The sequence below is a fragment of the Tamandua tetradactyla genome, chromosome 6, assembly GCF_023851605.1.
Source record: "Tamandua tetradactyla isolate mTamTet1 chromosome 6, mTamTet1.pri, whole genome shotgun sequence".
NCBI classification, from domain to species: Eukaryota; Metazoa; Chordata; class Mammalia; order Pilosa; family Myrmecophagidae; genus Tamandua; species Tamandua tetradactyla.
In genome coordinates, this window is record NC_135332.1 from 167,699,630 (window position 1) to 167,720,560 (window position 20,931).

At 47.9% G+C, this 20,931-nt stretch overlaps 1 non-coding gene across 1 annotated transcript; it reads right to left on the reverse strand.

Moving 5' to 3' along the window:
- Window positions 1–1,713: 1,713 nt before the first annotated feature.
- TRNAM-CAU (transfer RNA methionine (anticodon CAU)) lies at window positions 1,714–1,786 on the reverse strand. Its single transcript has one exon. It is a non-coding gene; the product is annotated as a tRNA-Met (tRNA).
- Between the last annotated feature and the right edge of the window lie 19,145 nt (window positions 1,787–20,931).

Sequence of the window (20,931 nt, forward strand, 5' to 3'; positions counted from 1 at the left end):
CAGCTATGTAATGATATTGTGAGCCATTGATACACCAAGAACGGAATGTTCATATGTTGAGAATGTTCCTATAGATGCAAATGTTCCAAGAAATGATTATGATGAATATGCAACTATGTGATGATATGGCGAATTACTGATTATATATGTAGAACGGAATGATCAAAAGTTAAGAATGTTTGCGTTTGTTTGGTGTTTTTTGGTATTTAAAAAAATTTTTTTAATTAATAATGAAAAAAAGTAAGAAAAAAAGAATGTTGTATGCTGTTTGGTTTTATTAATAAAAACTTCTTTAAAAAATTAAAAATAAAAAAAAGGTCCCCACCCCCAGCAGATGCTGTGCCCTGAGTGATGAATATACTTTGTCATGTTCACCCAGTGCCATTCAGGATGGGGGGAGGTGGGACGTGGCATTCTGCCCTGCAGCCAGCTGGGCGCTGGTCCCTTCCCGCGGGGCCAGTGGCTCCTCTCCTCCAGAACCAGCGCAATGTCCCCTCCGGGAGGAACCCCGGGTTAGGTTCACGTAGCAGATCAGAACGGGCAGGGGCAGGAGCGCGTCCCCAGGGCCTGGAGTCTCACGCATGACCCGATCCTGCAGACGGCCAGGCCAGGCCAGCGCGCACACCTGCCTCTCACCTCCCCCTCTGGGCGCCAGCGCCGCCGGCACGGCCGCTCCGAGACCCGGTCCCCGGGCCAGTCCAGGCCGGCACCCCCCAGCTCCACAAGCCCAAACCCCCCCCACCCGGCTCCGCGACTGCCACCGCCCGCGTCTCGCCACCTGCGGCCCACTGCCCCTCCCCAGCCCGCGGGGACTGGCCCTTCCCCCTCGCCGCGCGCGCCGGGGGTCTCGGCTGCCGCTTCCTTTAAGGGCCGGGACTCAGGGCGCCCTCCCGGGCGAGGGCATCGCGGGGCTAAGCCAGGGCGGTGCACGACCCGCGGACAGCGCGTGCTCCAGGGCGAGGGTGCGACCAGTGGCGGGGGCGACGCGGGGCAAGGGACCACCGGGCGGGAAGGGGCGAAGGGGCGGGAAGGGACCACCGGACCGGAAGAGGTGACGTGCAAGAAGGGCATGGCTCCAGCGCTGACCACTGACGCTCCCGGCACCCGCGGCCGCTGCAGCTCCCGGAGGGCTCACCTGGGGCTCCCCCTCGGGTGCACCCTAACCTCCCAGGCGCAGGTGACAGCATAGCACCCTACAGCACCCGCCCGCAGGCTCATCGCCCCTCCCCCGAGACCCCCGAGGGCGGATTCCAGGCCCCCTGTCCAGGTGGGATGTGGCCTTTCCCCGAAGATGTTCTACAATAAACAACCCTACTCCCCTTTTTGCTTAAGTAAAAAGATAATCCCAAATAAATGCTATTCCTTTATTTGGACATTTATTGGGCGCCTGCTGTTCAGGAGCTCTGAAGGGGGAGCCGGGAGCAGGCAGTCTCACAGGCCGGGTGGGGGAGGCAGATACACGTGGACGGAAGATAAAACGGGTCCCTCAGCGTCTGCCCTCCTATGCCGCGAGTTAGATTTCCCGCGGGGCAATCGTCCCGGCCTAACTACTTGCAGGAGGCGTGGCCGACCTCAGCACAGGCCGCCGCGACAGTGACCCGAGCTCGGGCTCCCAGCGTTCAGAGATTTAATACTAACAGAATTACCCGATTTTCAGGCCAGACTAAAGATGTAGGGAGCACGGAACTATGGTGAGGGCGAACAAAAGTATTGTGCCCCGTGTGAGGATCGAACTCACGACCTTCAGATTATGAGACTGACGCGCTGCCTACTGCGCTAACGAGGCACCTAGCGCACGTTTCCGCTCACATAATAAAGAGGCTACTTCAACAGGCCCAGTGCACATGCTCAGACCGTCACAGCTTCGTTTCACTTCCCTGCGGGATCCATTGCCTAAAACACGCGAAGTCGCGGCTGGCGGCGCCTCGTCTCCGCAGCTCCCTTCCCGACCCACCTATTAATTTTTCCAATCCATGAACACGAAATACATTTCCATTTATTTAGGTCCTCTCTAATTTCTTTCAGTAATGATCTATTGTTTTCCATGCACAAGTCGTTTACATCTTAGTTTTCCAGACGTTTGCATACTCGTGATCTCGTGAAGCATTTATTGGGCACCAACTGTGTTCCCAGCACTGCGCTGTGTGCTGTGCTCCCAGGGACACTGTCAGCGGCCAGGAGCCGGGGTGGGTGCGCAAGCGCCTGCGGTTTTAAGCCCGCACGCAGAGTCCTGCCTGACAGCAAACCCCGACCCAGCTTGGTCCCCAGCCCCCTGCCAGCGCCCCAAGTTTTCACGGCCGCCCCGAATGGGGCCGCTCTTCTTTGAGGTGTCCGCAGCAAGGGAAAAACGACACCTCAAGTCACAGCCTCAGCATCTTGGAACTCCCTTCTCATCTCCCCCCACACACAAACACACCTTTGCCCCAGTTCATTGTTAAGGGAACTTTATGTCACTCTCATAAATGGGGAACCCGTATTTTTTCACTAATGCACATTTAAAATATACATAATTATTAAAATAAAGAATACCCTTCCATGTCTCATTTAAAGTCAACCAGACTAAAACATACTTCAGATTTGTATATTTCACTATTTGTGAATTTTACCTTAAATAATGGAGACGAAGCCTGAGCTCCAGGCCGACCTGAGAGACTGAGGGTGTCAGAAAACCAGTTTGGTGGACGGACAGAGGGACGCAGAAGTGGAGAAACTGCGGAGAGAGCGAGTGGTGTCAGATGTTAATGTGGACCCTAGATGGTGGGTATAGGGGTAGTCACTGCACAATTTTTTCAGCTTCTCTGTGTATCTGAAAAATTGTATAATAAGAGGTAGGGGATTGAGAAAACCTTCTCGACCAAAAGGGGGAAGAGTGAAATGAGACAAAATAGTGTCAATGGCTGAGAGATTCCAGAGTCCAGAGGTTATCCTGAAGGTTATTCTTACGCATTAAGTAGATATCATCTTAGTCAAGATGTAATGGAGAGGCTGGAGGGAACTGCCTGAAAATGTAGAGCTGTGTTCCAGTAGCCATGTTTCTTGATGATGATTGTATAATAATATAGCTTTCACAGTGTGACTGTGTGATTGTGACAACCTTGTGTCTGATGCTCCTTTTATCGACCTTATCAACAGACGAGTAGAACATGTGGAATAAAAATAAATAATAGGGGGAACAAATGTTAAAATAAACTTAGATTGAATGCTAGTGATCAATGAAAGGGAGGAGTAAGGGGTATGGTATGTATGAATTTTTTTCTGTTGTCTTTTTATTTCTTTTTCTGAGTGGATGCAAATGTTCTAAGAAATGTCATGATGATGAATATCCAACTACGTGATGATACTGTGAATTACTGATTATATATGTAGAATGGAATGATCATAATAAGTTAAGGATGTTTGCATTTGTTTGTTATATTTTTTAAAAAAACTTTAAAAATTAATTTAAAAATGCAAAAAAAAAGTAAATTAATAGGGGAAACAAATGTTAAATTAAATTTAGTAGATTAAAATGCTAGTGATCAATGAAAGGGATGGGTAAGGGGTATGGTATGTATGAATTTTTTTCTGTTTTCTTTTTATTTCATTTTCTGAATTGATGCAAATGTTCTAAGAAATGATCATAATGATGAATATGCAACTATGTAATGATATCGCGAATTATTGATTATATATCAAGAATGAATGATCATGTGGTAAGAATGTTGGCGTATGTATTTCTTATGTTGAATAAATAAACAAAAAGAAAGAAATTTCCTTTTCCAAAAAAAAAGACTACAATGCGATATACCTCACACCTGTAAGAATGGCTGCTAATTAAAACAAATAGGAAAATAAAAGACAAAAAAAAAGGAGGTAGGGAAGACATTTTTTAATAACCCAGAATTTGGGAGACAAGGGGACAAGTGGCAACATGAGGGTGTAAGGAGATAGAGGAAATGTGGGCACCAGAATTCCAGGGTTGGGGTGGAGAGGGCCGTCTTTTTTTTTTTTTTTGGAGGGGGAGGTTGCAGGTTGGGAGAGAGGCTTCTGGAGTGGTGGGGCGGAGGGGAGTTCCCAGGACCCAGACCTCGCACAACATCCAATCCTCAGGGGAGCTGGTGTCTGCTGGTCCTTGTTCCTAGTTCTGTTGCTTGCAGCTTTTGATGCCAGTGGTTTCCTCTCTAAGCCTCCATGGGCCTTCACGTAGCTCCTCGAGGGCACAACTCTGGGTTTAGGCTTGCTTAGCATCACATGGGAAAGCACATGGGGACATCTACTGGGCTCTGCCACTCTAACTGTCTATCTAGGCATCTTCTCTCTCTGCCGGCACTCCAAGCACCTCCAGATTTCTGTGTCTCTGACAGATCCGAAGCAACTGTTCTCCAGGCATCCCTATCTGAGGTTTCTCCAAAACAGTTCCCCTTTTAAAGGACTCCAGTAAACTAATCAAGACCCACTTTGAATTGGCAGATTTGCATCTCCATTAATCAAAAGGTAACACCCACAATTGGGTGTGTCACATCTTTATGGAAAGACCCCATTCAGTGTTTCCAACCCACAATATGGAATGGAGATTAAAAGAAACATGGCTGCCCCCACAAGATTGGACGAGGAAAAAGGACAGGGCTTTTCTGGGGTACACAGCTTCAAATCAGCACAGTTCCTATATACCCACACCCAGTTGCCCCTATTATTATCTTACATTAGTATGGCGTATTTCTCATAATTAATGAAGCTGTATTCGTTTTAGCAAAGTCCATATTTGGTTCAGTTGTTTTTTGTTTTTTACCTCAAGTTCTTTTCCTGTTTCAGAATCCCATTCGGGGTACCTCGGGTCTCCTTAGGCCCCCGCTGGCCATGACAAATTCTCAGATCTTCTGTTTTTTATTTTGACCGTTTTGACGAGTACTAGTCGGGGATTTGGTACAAGTCTGATTTGGGGATTTATCTGTAGACTATTCCTCAATTTGGGAATTTGGGGGGGGGGGGGTTTCCCGGGTCCAGCCACGGGGTCTCCGCCGCCACCGTGTCTCTCGCCGAGGTGGCGCCCTCCCGTCCCGCCAGCTTCGGCCGCATCCCCAGCGGGTAGGGCGTGGGGTGCCCATCTGGTTCCGGTGGTTTCCGAAGCCCCGGGGGCAGGAGCGGGAGTGGGGGCCGCGGCTCAGGACACAGCTGGGCTGCCACCACCCAACCCGAGCCCGCGAAGCAGACAGCGCCGGGCCGGCGGCTGTGGGTGCCGACGTGCCGCCAAGTAACGTCTCCCTCTTTGGAAACTCGTGCCCCCGCTTTTCAAAGACTCTTGTGCGCACCGTGTATAATAAAACCCACACGTGCCTCCTTGACGCTTTCAAGAAGCAGAACCTGGGCAGGTGCGGAGTCCCCCCTTCCCCTCTCGCGGACGCCCTGAGTCGGGGACACCCCACCCCATCAGGCGGGAGGCGCACAGGTGCGGCAGCTCACGCAGGCCCCGCCGGCCGCGAGCCCCGGCCTCGCCCGTGCTCGGTGTGCGAGGGCGGAGGGCGGAGGGCCCCGGGCAGGCGGAGGGCGGAGGGCCCCGGGCAGGCGGAGGGCGGAGGGCCGCGGGCAGGCGGAGGGCCGCGGGCAGGCGGAGGGCGGAGGGCCGCGGGCAGGCGGAGGGCCGAGGGCAGGCGGAGGGCGGAGGGCCGCGGGCAGGCGGAGGGCCGCGGGCAGGCGGAGGGCGGAGGGCCGCGGGCAGGCGGAGGGCCGCGGGCAGGTGGAGGGCGGAGGGCTGCGGGCGGGCGGAGGGCGGAGGGCCGCGGGCAGGCGGAGGGCGGAGGGCGGAGGGCCGCGGGCGGGCGGAGGGCGGAGGGCCACGGGCAGGCCGAGGACGGAGGGCGGAGGGCCGCGGGCGGGCGGAGGGCCGCGGGAAGGCGGAGGGCCAAGGGCCGCGGGCGGGCGGAGGGCCACAGGCAGGCCGAGGACGGAGGGCGGAGGGCCGCGGGCGGGCGGAGGGCCGCGGGAAGGCGGAGGGTGGAGGGCCGCGGGCAGGCGGAGGGCGGAGGGCCATGGGCAGGCGGAGGGCCGCGGGCAGGCGGAGGGCGGAGGGCCCCGAGCCCCGAGCAGGCGGAGGGCCGGCGCGCTCCCGGCACAAGCCCTTCCCACCTCAGGGCCTCCGCGCCGGCTGTTCTCTGGGCCCGGCGCGCCCTCCCGCCCTCGGCCCGGGGTCAGCGGGGCAGCTCCTCCTCTGCCCGCCTCGGCCAGGTCGAGGGTGACCGCCTCAGCGAAACGGCGCTCCCCCTTCCTCTCCGGCTTCCTGCCCTCTCCTGCCCGGCGCCCGGAGTCTCCTTCCATCCTTCCGCGAGGCCCTCTCCCTGTGGGGGGCTCACTCACTCCCCGGAAGAACCTGAAGAGGCCACCACTTAATTTTAAAAGGAAGGTCTTACATAATTAATTAATACCTTAATTACTCAGATGCGCAAACTCAAATTCCCGGGGACTGGGAGGCCTGCGCGGACCGGCCGCGCGGGGAGCGGGGGGACAGCGGTCGGTGTCCGCGGCAGCGCCGGGCCTCTCGCTCTCCCGGCACCACGTCCCAGCCGCCTTTCCTAAATAATTTTGCACCCCCTAAAATAATTTTGGGGAAAAAAAATCTGTGCACCTCTCCCATAATGTTAAACGGACATCTAAACTTTCTCCGGAGTTCAAACAATTGCAAAGGTTGTAATTTCTGCTATGGTGTAAATGTTGACTAAAAATAAATAAAACTGAAAAAGAAAAAAAGGTGCACGGGCGGTTCAGTGGTAAAATGCTCCCCTTCCATGCGGGAGACCCGGGTTCGATTCCCGGACCATGCACCACCACCACCCCCCCCAAAAAAAATAAAAATAAATTAAATAAAACTGTATATGACTTTAAAAATATATTCGAATTCTAAATATCATATGGACTGCATACAAACCATATTCTATTTTAGATATACATGAATAAGCTCCTTCTTAACATCTGTCATGTTTACATTTATTTTCTCCCTTGAACTCATATTTCCGTTCTACTTCCCCCACACGCAGAATTTTTTCCTGATATAGTACACATTTTATGCTTAAATATCTTTTATTGATCACCCTAACATGCCTTTCCACAACAAAAAATATGGACATACATTGAATTCTTTCTATTTCTTGTGACTTTAAGGCTCTAAGTGACACAATTTTCTTCTCAATTAAGGTATCATTTTTATTAGTATATTCTTAATAAAAACCCACAAATATATTTATAGATTTGAAGAATATTATTAAGTACAAAAATGTAAAATTTTATAAAAAATAACTCTCTGTGAGATGGATGGGGCTTCTTTTTTCTCACTTAGTTCGTGTATGCATGGCCAGCTATTACGTTTTGCTAAAATGGATGGAGTTCAGCACTAATTCTATTTCTGTTTTTCATGTTTACAGATAGAAGTGCTAAGAAACCTTGTCCACATGAAGAAGTAAAAAGGGATGGAGGGAGTTCTGTTATAGCATTAAAACTCAGTTCCTTAGATACTTTTAAATACATACCCTAAAAAACACTTATCAAAATTATTTTCATCAATCTATCAGCTTGGTTGGGTCATCTTTCAGTTTTCAATTGGAAGCACAATGATTAGTCATTAGAGTCACTTTCTAGACTTTCAAATCAATGTCTTGAATTTAGTGTCCCCTTTATTTAGGCGCTGGACGTTTTCACACCCTGAATACACTAAAATAATGAGACCCCACCAAGTGGGAATGAATGATGGCCAAGGATTGGCCCTCCAGTGGGAGGTGTGACTGCCTTCTGTAAGGTGGGGGAAGGACAGTTGTGAAAAGGGAGCTGGGAAAGTGCAGTGGCCTGACCCCCTATAGCAGCTTCCCTGCCGCTGATCATTTTTAGGAATGCTCTCCCTGGGAGCTCTTCCTGTCTCCTTGTGGGTAAATGTACACACCTTCCCGTTCAAATAGCTTGCAGTGTCCATACAGCCCGGCAGGTGGCATTTAGTGGGATTTACAGTTGAGGTTGCTGTAAGCACATTTTTGGAGTGGGATCTGTGTGTGTGTGTGTGTGCGTGTGTGTTTGCAGAGGCAGCTCAGGGCTGGCTCAGCTGGGTAGCTTTCTGGAAACATGTCGAGAGTTATTCCTCTCCTGCAGTGCCATTGGACCCAGGCAGGGAGACTGCCTGGGGACCCCAGACAGCTATCCAGGCCCGGGCCAGGGAAACACATCTGGGAAGTGGCTGCGGAGACAGATGAGGGAGCCCAGCGGTGGTGCTTTCCACAGGAATGGCTGGGACTTGGGTCTGGTGACATGCCAAAGGAAAAGAGAGAAAGAAGCAAAGAGTCACTTCAAATTAGAACAAGCGCTTCCACAAACCTACTGCTGCCGCCACTGGGGACGAAAACAGGAAAGGGGGGTCTGTTGGGGGGAAGTGAATAAATTCTGTTTTTGCATATTTTGTATTACACAAAGAATATTTATTCATTATAAAATGAGTATCTACAATATTAATCAGTTATTGGTGCAATAGTGCTGCTTAACAAACGTCCAAAACTCCAAGGTTTACACGAGCATTTCTTTTGCTTGCTCAGGAGTATGTGGGTAAACTGGGCTCAGCTCTCAGCCAAGGTTGGGTTCAACTCTATCCTTTAAGTCTCCATGATCTCCTTGGACCAACAATTCCCCAGGGGCAAATTCTTCTCATGGAGGGTCACAGCAGCCCAAGAAACTGTATTAAGGGACCATGAAAAGGAAGCAGGCGTAAGGCCTGTGCTCTGGGTTCCAAAGCAAGCTCATGGCTAAATTCAACATCAACAGGGAAATGCACTCAACCTACAGTGAGAGAGGCTGCAAAGCCCCAGGGTGAAGGGAGGAGTGAAGAATTGAACAGTAATCCGAACTGCCACACATATATGCATACACAAGTAAATAAGTGCCCCTCACTTCACCCTCACCCCTTATCCTGTTCCCTGCCCCCTTCCTGCCCTGAGGGAACGACTGATACGGTAATATTCTTTCCAACAACAAATATAAAGATATATGATTGGATTTTGGGACATAAAGAGGGAGAAAAAGATCAGGGGTGATGGTGGAGTTATACAGAGAAGGTAGGGTTTAACAAACAAGTATGACTGCTGAATCATTACATTGATATTTCTTTTAGTCTCCAGTGTCTTAGAACAACTAGAAATAAAAACCCAGAATTGTGGAATTATAACCCATACCAAACTCTAAAATTTGTTCTACAACTAATTGTTGTGCTGTGCTTTGAAATGTATTGCATTTTTGTATATGTTATTTTTCACAAAAAAGGGAGAAAAAAGTAGATTGTGGTGATAAAAAAATATTTATTCCTTCTAGCCACCAATGTTCTGGAACAGCTAGAAGGAAAAATCTGAGATGATGGTATCGTAGCCCATGACACACACACTCTGGGATCTGTCCTGTAACTACCTGTTGAAGAGTGCTTTGAAAACTATTGTTTTCTTCTTTCTTTGCTTTGTATATTCATTATATTATATATATATATATATATATATATATATATATATATATATATATATATATATATGATTGGATTTTAGGTGCATAAAAGGTACCATACTGTGCATATTGTTCTGCAATTTACTTTTTCCACTTAAAAATAAGCCTGCACCTCTTTTCCTGCCAATACATACAGAGCTCCATTCTTTGTAACTCTGGCAGAGTATCTCAGAGTGTCAATTTCTGTACCATATATAGCCACTCCCCTATTGATGGACCTCTAGGTTGCTTCTAATTCTTCCCAATTAGTAGCAAGAATACTGCAATGATTGTTATTGTGCATGTATTTGATAACAGAAGTCTGAGGAACTAGTGGGCAGCCAAAAAATATTCTCTGTCCTAGATTCTGGCGGCTTCGTCATTTTACCCCCAAAGAAGCCCCTAAGGAATTCTTCCTTTACCTGAAGGTGAAGACCAAAAGCTCAGAGATTTGTCCGTGCTGGAGCGGTCGCTGCAGGTACATGCCCCTAATCTCTGCCTGCACTGCCTTCACACCTATGAGTCACTCTCTCCAGCTGTCTAAGCAGGAATCACGATCAGATTTCTGGTGTGAGGCCCACATTGGTGGACCACAGCTCGCCTGCCCCAGCCCCCAGCCTGTGTTTCTCAAACAGTTCTCTGCAGTTGGAGAGGTCCTGGTGATGGGCTCCAGAACCTACAGGCGCCATGACACCCAGTTCTCTCTGCTAAATATATGTATGTGGGAGAGTCAAGAGGCTGCATGGGGGAAAATTGCCAGAGAAGGAAGGAGGTTGGGGGAAAAAGGCCCTCTTGGGGGACTAAATTCTCCTTTGGTGCTTTGGGGTGCAGCAAAGGTTTCCGATGCCCGGTTCTGCAGAGGCAGGTAAGAGGGTGGTAAATGCCACCCTCTGATCATTCTGGCTGTGACAAGCCAGCGGTGGGGGAGCAGTCCGCGGGACAGGCCCAGGCTGCTGGAGGGAGTGAGGAGCTTCCTCAGACCTGCCCTCTAGGCTGGGCCGGAAACAGCCTTTGTCCTGTGTCCCTGGCTGCCCCAAGCCTAGGCTGCACAGCCCTGAGTTTGCCTCTGCTGAGTGGACAGCAAAGGCCATTGTAGGGAGGGCCCCTACCCCCTCCCCGAGGCGTGCTGACGAAGTTCCCAGAAGAAGGAAGGCCTCACCCCTGGGCCCCCATCTGCCTCCACCCCAGGCTCACCTGCCCTGTCTGTGTCCTGCCTCTCAGCCCGAGGCTTCTGCTGCCAATGGAATAAAGGCCAAAGGCCACTGTGGCCCTGGACCCTGGCGGCCTCTTGAGTTCCTCTCGTCCTGCTCCTCCTGACATACGGCCCCAGGCCCGGGGAACTCCCCCTGCCCTGCTGGTCTCAGCCTGCATGCTGTGGCCTCAGAGGGCTCAGGCTTTCCTGCTCTGTGCTCCCAAGGCCCCTGTCCACTCAGACCTTAGCATCACCGCAGGCTGGTGTCACGACATCTTCCTTTTTGTCTTTCCCGGAGGATGCTCGGCAGGGGCCACGCCTGCCCCCACCCCCTCCCCACCCCCGAGGTCATGTCCACGGTAGCCCTCCAGCATTTGATGAACAGGACACGCCCCTCCACGCTGCAGATGCTGGTCTCTCCTTGAGGGTGGGCACTGGAGTGTTTCCATTTCGACAGTCCCAAGTGGTCGTCCATCAGAGCCTCGTTTCCCAGTTCCGAAGGTGCATGCGGGCTCTGCTCTGCTGGCTGAGTGGGCCTCCGAGTGGGCTGGCCAGGAGGGCTCCACCCCAAGGGGGAGGCAGGCTGTAGGAGAGGGTCACAGGCCTCACCTCCAGGCCCTCCCACCCCACCTGCCACCCACAGACAAGACAGGTGGTGGCTGCGGTCCCAGCAGGCCTGGGCCTGGGGAGCTGGGCTGCCCCTTTTCAGGTTTGGACCTGAATCAGGGCAGTGGTTTTGCCAGTGGTTCTAACAGGCGTCAGGCAGTGTGGGGGCCACAGTGTCACCCCGCCTGTGCCGGGACCCTGAGCAAGTGGGCACTGCAGCTCTGACCTGGAGTAATAGGCAAGCACCTGCCCTTCCGAATCCTCTCGCTAGGATCTGTGCCTGCACCTATGTCAGACTTAGCATTTAGGCCTGACATCGCATAACTGCATGCCGGTAAAGTTGTACCATCTGGATCATAACCTAAGACTCAGGGGCTTCAGTTAATCTGGGTGACAATCTGATGGCCAAAGTGAGAAAATACAATGACAAAATGACTTTTGCTGAGAAATCCAGACATCCCCAAAGCGCCCAGCAAGGGAAAGATAAGCCCGCCGCCTGTGGCTCCCCCTCTTTTCAGTCTTGCTTTACTCATCAGCAAGGAAAGAGGGTTGGTAGAATATGCACAGATCAAGAAATGCAATGAAGACAGTGGAGGTTGTTTATGCAGCGTTTCTACTGTTCTGATAAGAACAAAATGCATACACATGTACCGATGAAATATGAATTGTGTCATTTCAGTGATTCAGCATGCAAATGCATTCACACTTACATTTAAAACGGCATTGCACATTATAAAAATGATGGCAGGGGACTTCCAGGTCAAGATGGCGGCTTAGCAATGTGCCCATTTTAGTTCGTCCTCCAGAACAACTACTAAATAACCAGAAACAGTACAGAACAGCTCCTGCGGCCACATAAGTGACCAGACACACAGCGTACCCCAGTCTGGACCAGCTGGACCGGCTGTGAGCACCCCCCACAGAACCGTGAGTTCCCAAAGCTGCAGCGGCCGGCGGCCCTCACCCACAGGCTGCTTCCCAGAGGGGAAAAGAAAGGAAATTTACCAGCAGCACGGACTGAGCACAATTAAATGACAATTGTGGAATTAATTAACAAATTCTGACTACTAAAAATAGGCCCCCAGCTTAGGTGAACCTGGTCAAAGCAAAGGTTGCTCATTTTTGCCCTGGCACCAAGGGGGCAGGGCTGACAAAAAGAGGGGAAAAAAAAAAAGAAGAAGGAAACAGAGGTTTTTGTGGCTGTGTTTCTACAAAGGCTTGACTGCCTCTGGATACAGCGACAGGATTTCTCAGGCTGCAACTGCCCCAGGCATAGGCAGAAGTGAGCTCATTTGGGGGCTTGTCTGGAGCCTGTGCCTTCCCCAGGGGAGGGATGAAGCCCAACTCAGGTGGAATCCCTCCCTCAAGAAATTCAGACACCAGGGCTTGGTAATTTGAAGCCATTAAAACTAGCCTACAACCTCTCCTCTGTCTCCACCATGCCCCCAGCAGGGAGAGTCTGCCAAAGTTAAAGGTACCGCATTATCTTACGCTGGTGGGACCTGCAGGCAGACAAGCGCCACATACTGGGCAGGATAAGAAAAACAGAGCCCAGAGACTTCACCGGAAAGTCTGTCAACCTGCTGGGTCTCACTCTCAGGGAAAAGAGAAAACCGATGCAGGTGACTGTTTCATCCTGATAGGAGGCCAGTTCGGTCTGGGAAAATCTGGCTGGGGTCTATAATATCTAAGTAGACCCTCCTAAGGGTGGGGGGGGGGTGCGGAAAGGCACCATACAAGCAGGGCAAGAAATAAGAAAACAAGAACTGAAAATTCTCCTCTGATAAACAAAACTTAAGCTAGCGGTCCAGATAAAGCTGAACTGAATGTCAAAGAACAGATAGACAACAAATTCATCCAGCAAGAAAACCCTAGGTAAAAGAAGTGAAAGCAATCTCCAGAATAAACTAATTAAGGTAATTAAATGCCTAGACGCCAGCAAAAAAAACAAATCACACCAGGAAAATTGAAGATATGGCCCAGTCAAAGGAACAAACCAACAATTCAAATGACATACAGGAGCTGAAACAATTAATTCAGAATATATGAACAGACATGGAAAACCTCATCAAAAACCAAATCAATGAATTGAGGGAGGGTATAAAGAAGGCAAGGAATGAACAAAAAGAAGAAACTGAAAGTCTGAGAAAACAAATCACAGAACTTATGGGAATGAAAGACACAGTAGAAGAGATGAAAAAAACAATGGAAACCTACATTGGTAGATTTCGAGAGACAGAACATAGGATTAGTGAACTGGAGGATGGAACATCTGAAATCCGGAAAGAAAAAGAAAATATAGGGAAAAAAAATGGAAAAATATGAGCAGGGACTCAGGGAATTGAAAGACAATATGAAGTGCATGAATATATGTTGTGGGTATCCCAAAAGGAGAAGAGAAGGGAAAAGGAGGAGAAAAACTAATGGAAGAAATTTTCACTGAAAATTTCCCAACTCTTATAAAAGACTTAAAGTTACAGATCCAAGAAGTGCAGTGTACCCCAAAGAGAATAGATCCAAATAGACATACTCCAAGACATTTACTAATCAAAATGTCAGAGGTCAAAGAGAAAGAGAGAATCTTGAAAGCAGCAAGAGAAAAGCAATCCATCACATACAAGGGAAGCCCAATAAGACTATGCGCAGATCTCTCAGCAGAAACCATGGAGGCAAGAAGACAGTGGGATGATATATTTAAATTATTAAAAGAGAAAAACTGCCAACCAAGAATTCTATATCCAGCAAAATTGTCCTTCAAAAATGAGGGAGAAATTAAAACATTTTCAGACAAAAAATCACTGAGAGAATTTATGATCAAGAGACCAGCTCTACAAGAAATACTAAAGGGAGCACTAGAGACAGATACAAAGACAGAAGAGAGAGGTGTGGAGAAGAGTGTAGAAAGGAAGACTATGAGTAAAGATAAAAAGAAGGAAAATTAGATATGACATATAAAGCCCAGAAGGCAAAATAGTAGAAGAAAGTACTACCCATGCAGTAATAACACTGAATGTTAATGGATTAAACTCTCCAGTCAAAAGACATAGTCTGGCAGAATGGATTAAAAAACAGGACCCATCTATATGCTGTCTCTACTCAAAGGACATGAGGGCAAGGACACAAACGGACATTTACATACCAATGTTTATAGCAGCATTATTTACAATTACCAAGAGATGGAAGCAGTCAAAATGTCCATCAACAGACGGGTGGCTAAACAAACTGTGGCATTTACATAAGATGGAATATTATGCAGCTGTAAAACAGATAAAGTTATGAAGCATGTAACAACATGGATGGACCTTAACGACATTATGCTGAGTGTGATTAGCCAGAAACAAAAGGACAAATACTGTATGGTCTCATACAGTATGATATGAACTGACATTAGTGAATAAACTTGGAATATCTCATTGGTAACAGAGACCATCAGGAGATAGAAATAGGGTAAGATATTGGGTAATTGGAGCTGAAAGGATACAGATTGTGCAACAGGATTGAATATAAAAACTCAGAAATGGACAGCACAATATTACCTAACTGTAATACAATTATGTTAAAACACTGAATGAAGCTGCATATGAGAATGATAGAGGGGGGAGGGTTGGGGCATAAATGAAATCACAAAGAAAGATAGACGATAAAGATTGAGATGGTATAATCTAGGAATGCCTAGAGTGTATAATGATAGTGACTAAATGTAGAAATTTTAAAAATGTTTCTGCATGAAGAAGAACAAAAGAATGTCATTACTGTAGTGTGCTGAAAATAGATGGTAATTAATATTTTAAAATTTCAACTTATGTGTGAGACTAAAGCAAAAAAATGTTTATTTGGTACAAATTTATACTTTGACTAGTGCATCTCCTAATATAACTTATGTAGATAGTTGGTTGAACACCTTAAGTACACGGAACTTTGTACAGGACGTGAGATTTTGTTGGTTTGTCCAGGTGATGCCCTGATGAATCCCAGAGTGATTTGATCAGTGAGTGAAAAAGTATTTGCAAAGTCCACTTCAGGGAATGATGAGAACATGGGAAAACTCAACTTCCCCAAGTTGAATTCTTGATATTCTCACAAGCAGTGTGGGCAACCAAAGCTATAGGCTGAGCCCCTAGTCTTGGGATTTATTCATATGAAACTTAACCCCACAGGGGATAGGTCAAGCCTACTTAAAATTAGGTCTAAGAGTCACCCCCAGGAGAACCTCTTTTGTTGCTCAGATGTGGCCTCTCTCCAGCTAACACAGCAAGCAAACTCACCACCCTCCCCCTGTCTACGTGGGACATGACTTGCAGGGGTGTGGATCTTCCTGGCAACGTTGGACAGAAATCCCAGAATGAGCTGAGATTCAGCATCAAGGATTGAGAAAAACTCTAGAATGAGCTGAGAGACCCAGCATCAAGGGATTGAGAAAAACTTCTCGACCAAAAGGGGGAAGAGTGAAATGAGACAAAGTGTCAATGGTTGAGAGATTCCAAACAGAGTCGAGAGGTTATCCTGGAGGTTATTCTTAAGGTTATCCTGGAGGTTATTCTTACGCATTAAGTAGATATCACCTTGTTATCCGAGATGTAATGGAGAGGCTGGAGGGAATTGCCTGAAAATGTAGAGCTGTGTTCCAGTAGCCATGTTTCTTGATGATGATTATATAATGATATAGCTTTCACAATGAGACTCTGTGATTGTGAAAACCTTGTGTCTGATGCTCCTCTTATCTACCTTATCAACAGATGAGTAAAACATATGGAATAAAAATAAATACTAGGGGGAACAAATGTTAAAATAGATTGTTTGAAATGCTAGTGATCAATGAAAGGGAGGGGTAAGGGGTATGATATGTAAAAATTTTTTTTTCTGTTGTCTTTTTATTTCTTTTTCTGAATTGATGCAAATGTTCTGGGAAATGATCATGATGATGAATATGCAACTATGTGATGATATTGTGAATTGCTGAGTGTATGTGTTGGGAACATTTGTGTTTCTTTCTTGTAATTTTTTTTAATTAATAAATTTTTTTTAAAATGATGGCAAATAAAATTTTAAAAAAGATAAAAGAAAATAAATAAAAGAAAAAAAATTTTAAAAAAGATAAAAGAAAATAAATAAAAGAAAAGGAAAACAAAAATGGATGGTAAATTTACACTGATAATTTGAAATATTAATTTTTCTTTATTTAAAATGACATTCAATAGCAAATAAAACCACTATGACAAGTCAAGAGAAAGACTGTAGAAGAAAGGAAAAAGCTTTCTATCTTGGTGCTGTGGTATTCTTGGTACTTTTTTCTTTTAGTTTTGAACAAAACAAAATTTTCATTTAACATTAGGTCCCACAAATCATGTGGCCAGCCCTGCTGTCACCAGCAAGGGCTATTATCATTTTTTTAACTTTATGTCCCAGCAAAGATGCAGAGCGACTGGAAGTCTCAAATGCTGCCGGTGAGGATGCAAACGGTACAGGCATTTTGGAAAACAGTCTGGTGGTTTCTTATCAAGTTAAATATACATCTAACAACAAGACCCAGCAACCTCATCCCTATGTATTTACCTCAGTGAAATGAAAACATATGTTCCTGCAGAAACCTGTACATGAATATTTATAGCAGTTTATCTGCAAACACCCAAAACTAGAAACAACCCAGATGTCCTTCAGCTGGGGGATGGACAGACAAACTGTGGCACATTCATACACTGAAATGCTTCTCATTAATCAAAGGAAGTTCCTATGGTCCCACACCATGACATGGGCACATCCCAAATGCCTTAGGCAAAACTCAAGACACCACTGAAGAGGCTCATACTATATTATTCCGTGTAGAGGACAATCCAGAACAGGCACTCTTCAGGGGCAGATATGTGACCCTTGGCTGCAGATACGTGGGGCTGGGTGATGGGGACAAAAGTGACTTCAGAACGACACAGAGTGCTTTTACTGTGGTGATGGAAACATTCTCTATTTCGGAGGCAGTGTTTCCACGGCTGTACGCGAGTCTCAAAACTCATAGAGCTGTTCGCAAATGGGCACATTTTACTGCAAGTAAATTACATTTTTAAAAAGTGCATGCATGTTTTCTAACTAAAAAAGGGGTCACCCATGGTTCTGATGCGTGGGAGACATCTTGAGCAATAGATGGGCTTGGGGGTGGGGGGTAGGGGGTCTTTAAAGGAGGAAACATGAGACAAGCAAAGGGATTTTGCAGCCGTGAGCCCCTGGGGATTAAGCGGCGGTTCTGCTGTGTGCTGTGGAGGGAGGAATCATAGAGGCCTCTCCGGGATCCTTGGTGAGAGCTGCCCTGCCCTGAGCCCGGGGCAGCGAGATGCTGGCCTCCGCCCAAGCGGCCCCCAGTGCCTCCCGCTCCCATGGAAAGCAACCGTGGAAGGACCTGTGGGCGTCAGGGGAGGGGTGGGTCAGCCCCGGACTGCACGCCCTGACCTGTTCCCACTCCCCCCTACCCCAGCCTTGGGCCTGAGCACAGGCAGCAGCTGCGGGAACTCCTTGCTGCGCCTTCACCGAGCTGCGTTTCTGCAGGGTGGATTGATTGGTGTTGACAGGGAGCTATTCACCCGTCTAATTAATTATGCCAACTAATTTTCAACTTAATTGCACTTCTCAGGTCACTGGGTAACGACTCCGTACCTACAATTTTCATGCTGCTGCAGGCCTTATAGGGGGTGGGAGGTGGTAGAGAGGCCTCAGCTCCTTAGGGTCAAGCTGGCATCCTGGTCCTCCGGGTTCCGGGACCCACGCCGGGCTCCCAGCGCCTGGCCGCCCTCTGGCCGAGCTCAGGAGGCCGGAAGCCGGTGTGCGTGCGTCCTGTCCGGGGGAGCTGACCCCTCCACGTCACCTGGCCTGCAGCGATGGGGGCCCTACTGTGTGCCACACCCGAATCACCCACAGCCTAGAGGAGGCGCGTCTGCCTCCAACCAGCAGTTACAGGATCCGGGGGTGGCCAGGGCAAGGGCCTCAGAGAAAACCCGGCCCAGTTTCTGCCCTCGGGCCCCGGAGGGATTCACCTAACTAAGCGCCCCCCACCACGTCCACTGCCTCCGCCACTCTGCAGCCCGCCACGGCCTCGGCTTCCTCACCTCCGGGGCCCAGGTAGGAGGCAGATGTGTGCGACAGCGCCGCTTCCCCCGGCCTGCCGGGCCATCCTGCAGGATGCCCTGGGTTTTGGATTTATCTGGTTGTTTCTTCACAGGAGCTCTTAAAAACATATATGTTTATTTTTTATTTTTTTATGGGAAAAAAAGATCCAGCTAGGACAAAGAAGCCAGTCTGATAAAGCTGTATACTACATGATTCCAACTATGTGACATTCTGGAAAAGGCAAAACTATATCAGCAGTAATAATATCAGTGGTTGTTGAGGGTTCAGGGGGAGGAGGGAAGGAATGAATGGGCCGATCCAGGGGGCATTTTTAGGGCAGTGAAACTATTCTGTGTGACACTGTTAATAGTGGATACATGGCATTACACATTTGTCAAAGCCCATAGAACTGAAGGACACAAAGAGTGAACCTATTGTAAACTCTGGGCTTTAGTTAATAATAATATGTCAATATTGGTTCATCAGTTATAACGAATGTATCAAACTGATACAAGATGCTAAAGATAGGGGAACCTGGGGGAGGGGATATGTGGAACCCTGTGAAATTTTTCTTTAAATCTAAAACTGTTCTAAAAATAATCTATTAAGGTTATTGAAAGGTTGCAAACAAAGTACAAAGAACTTTCCTTCTTCTGAGCCATCGAGGGTAAGCTGCCGACCTAACGTGGCCATCTCCTGAGTGGTTTTCCCACAAGAAAGTCCTACAAGCAAGGACTCTCCCCTACAAGCTGCAATTCAGTTATCAACATCAGAAACAGTGATCAGTGATCAATGATACTATTTAATCCTTAGACCCCACTTAAGTTTCACCAATTGTCTCAATATGTGTTTTATAGCAAAAGATCCAGTTCAGAATCCAATGCTGCATTTCACCATCAGGTCTCTAACTTTAGTCTCCTTCAGTCTGAGACAGCTCTGCAAACTTTCCTCAGCCTTCATGACCTCACTGCGTCCTGGACCACGTGGCAGCTGCTTTCCTTGTAGGCTGCCCCTCAGTGAGGCTGGGTCTGATGTTTTCTCCTTTTCTCATGAGCAGCTCGACGGCAGGGAGCAGCCGTGATATGCTCCCTGAAGCGCAGCAGGGGGTGCGGTTTCAACTGGCCCCATGATTCCTGAGTGCAGGGGTGAGCATTTGTGCCGCCTTTGTAACTGTGAGGTATTTTACGGGGATTTTTTTTAACTATGTAAAGACCCCATTCCTCCTCAAACTTTCTGGACACTCATTTATGTATAGCTATATGGACTTGTGCTTCCTTATTTATTTAAGGTGCTCTCATCCTTTATTGCCATTATTTTGATGCTCAAATTGTCCTAGGTTTGGTCCACGGGACTCCCTTCAAGCTGGCTTCTGTGTCTTTTTAAAATGTCCTGTCATTCTTTGAGCCCTTTCTTGCTTGGGTACGAGAAGTCCCAAGATCATTTTGTACTTTCCCTGCCCCAGATAGCGGCCGTTTCTCCAGGGAGTCCTGGCTCTAGCTGTGCATAGTGCTTTAGGCTGTCCCGGTCAGCGGCCAGAGCTAGGGTGTGTGTGTGTGTGTGTGTGTGTGTGTGTGTGTGTGTGTAATTTAAAATCATAATTAAATAAATATGCTCTAATAATATAGCCTATAAACAGAATATATACCTATAATTTCTAGCTTTTTCTATCCATATTGAAAACTTTAAGTTCAAACCAAAACCTCCAGTTCATATTCAACACTAAAGAGCTTGATCCAGTTTCTCCCTTTCTGTATTTGTAACCCCTGCACTGACAGGGAGAAATCTGGTCTCCATTACCCTTTTTATGTTTACTTATTTGCTCAGTCCCCCAGGATGTAACCAGCCTGCCACCCTCCCAGCTCCAGCACCGGCATCCTTCTCTAGCCACCCCCCACGCACCCTCACCTGCCCTGCTCACTCCCCCTCCCGTGAGAACTCCCTTCGGTTCTCACACCATTTCCATGGCACCAGCCCCTCCCCACCACAGACACCTCCCCTGAGGTGCCGACCCCCCCTCAGGAAGAAAAGGGGAGGAAAGGGAAGAGAAGGGGGAGGGGAGGGGGACAGTGAGCATCCTTTTAATGATATGAAAAATACACTTTTGAGTATTATTCAGTTAAGAAAAAAGGAGAGGGGCAAGGGGGAAAAGAAGTATAACTAATAAAAGCAGCAGTGGTAGAGAGAATTGAAATAGAGTCAAGAGGCTACTCTGGAGGTTGCTCTTAACACAAGCTTCAGGTAGACCTTGCTACCTATCATAACCTGCCAACCCCCAACCAGGACCACTCCAGCCAATCCTAAAGAACACCTAGGGCAATATGCAAGATTCTACAAGGGTTCCAGGGCCTAGAGTAACTTTCCAGAAACCTACAATCTCCAGATGTGTCCCTGGTCCAGATAAGTCCTGAAACCTAGAGGGCCCAGCCTCTCCAGAACATAAGATAGTCCCATCTCCCTACCCATATTATCGACAGCCCCTTCCAACATGAAAAAGTCGGAATACTCCTAAAGTGTGGGAAAAAGATCAAAGCTGATGGTGGCATTATACAGAGAAGGGAGGGTTTAAC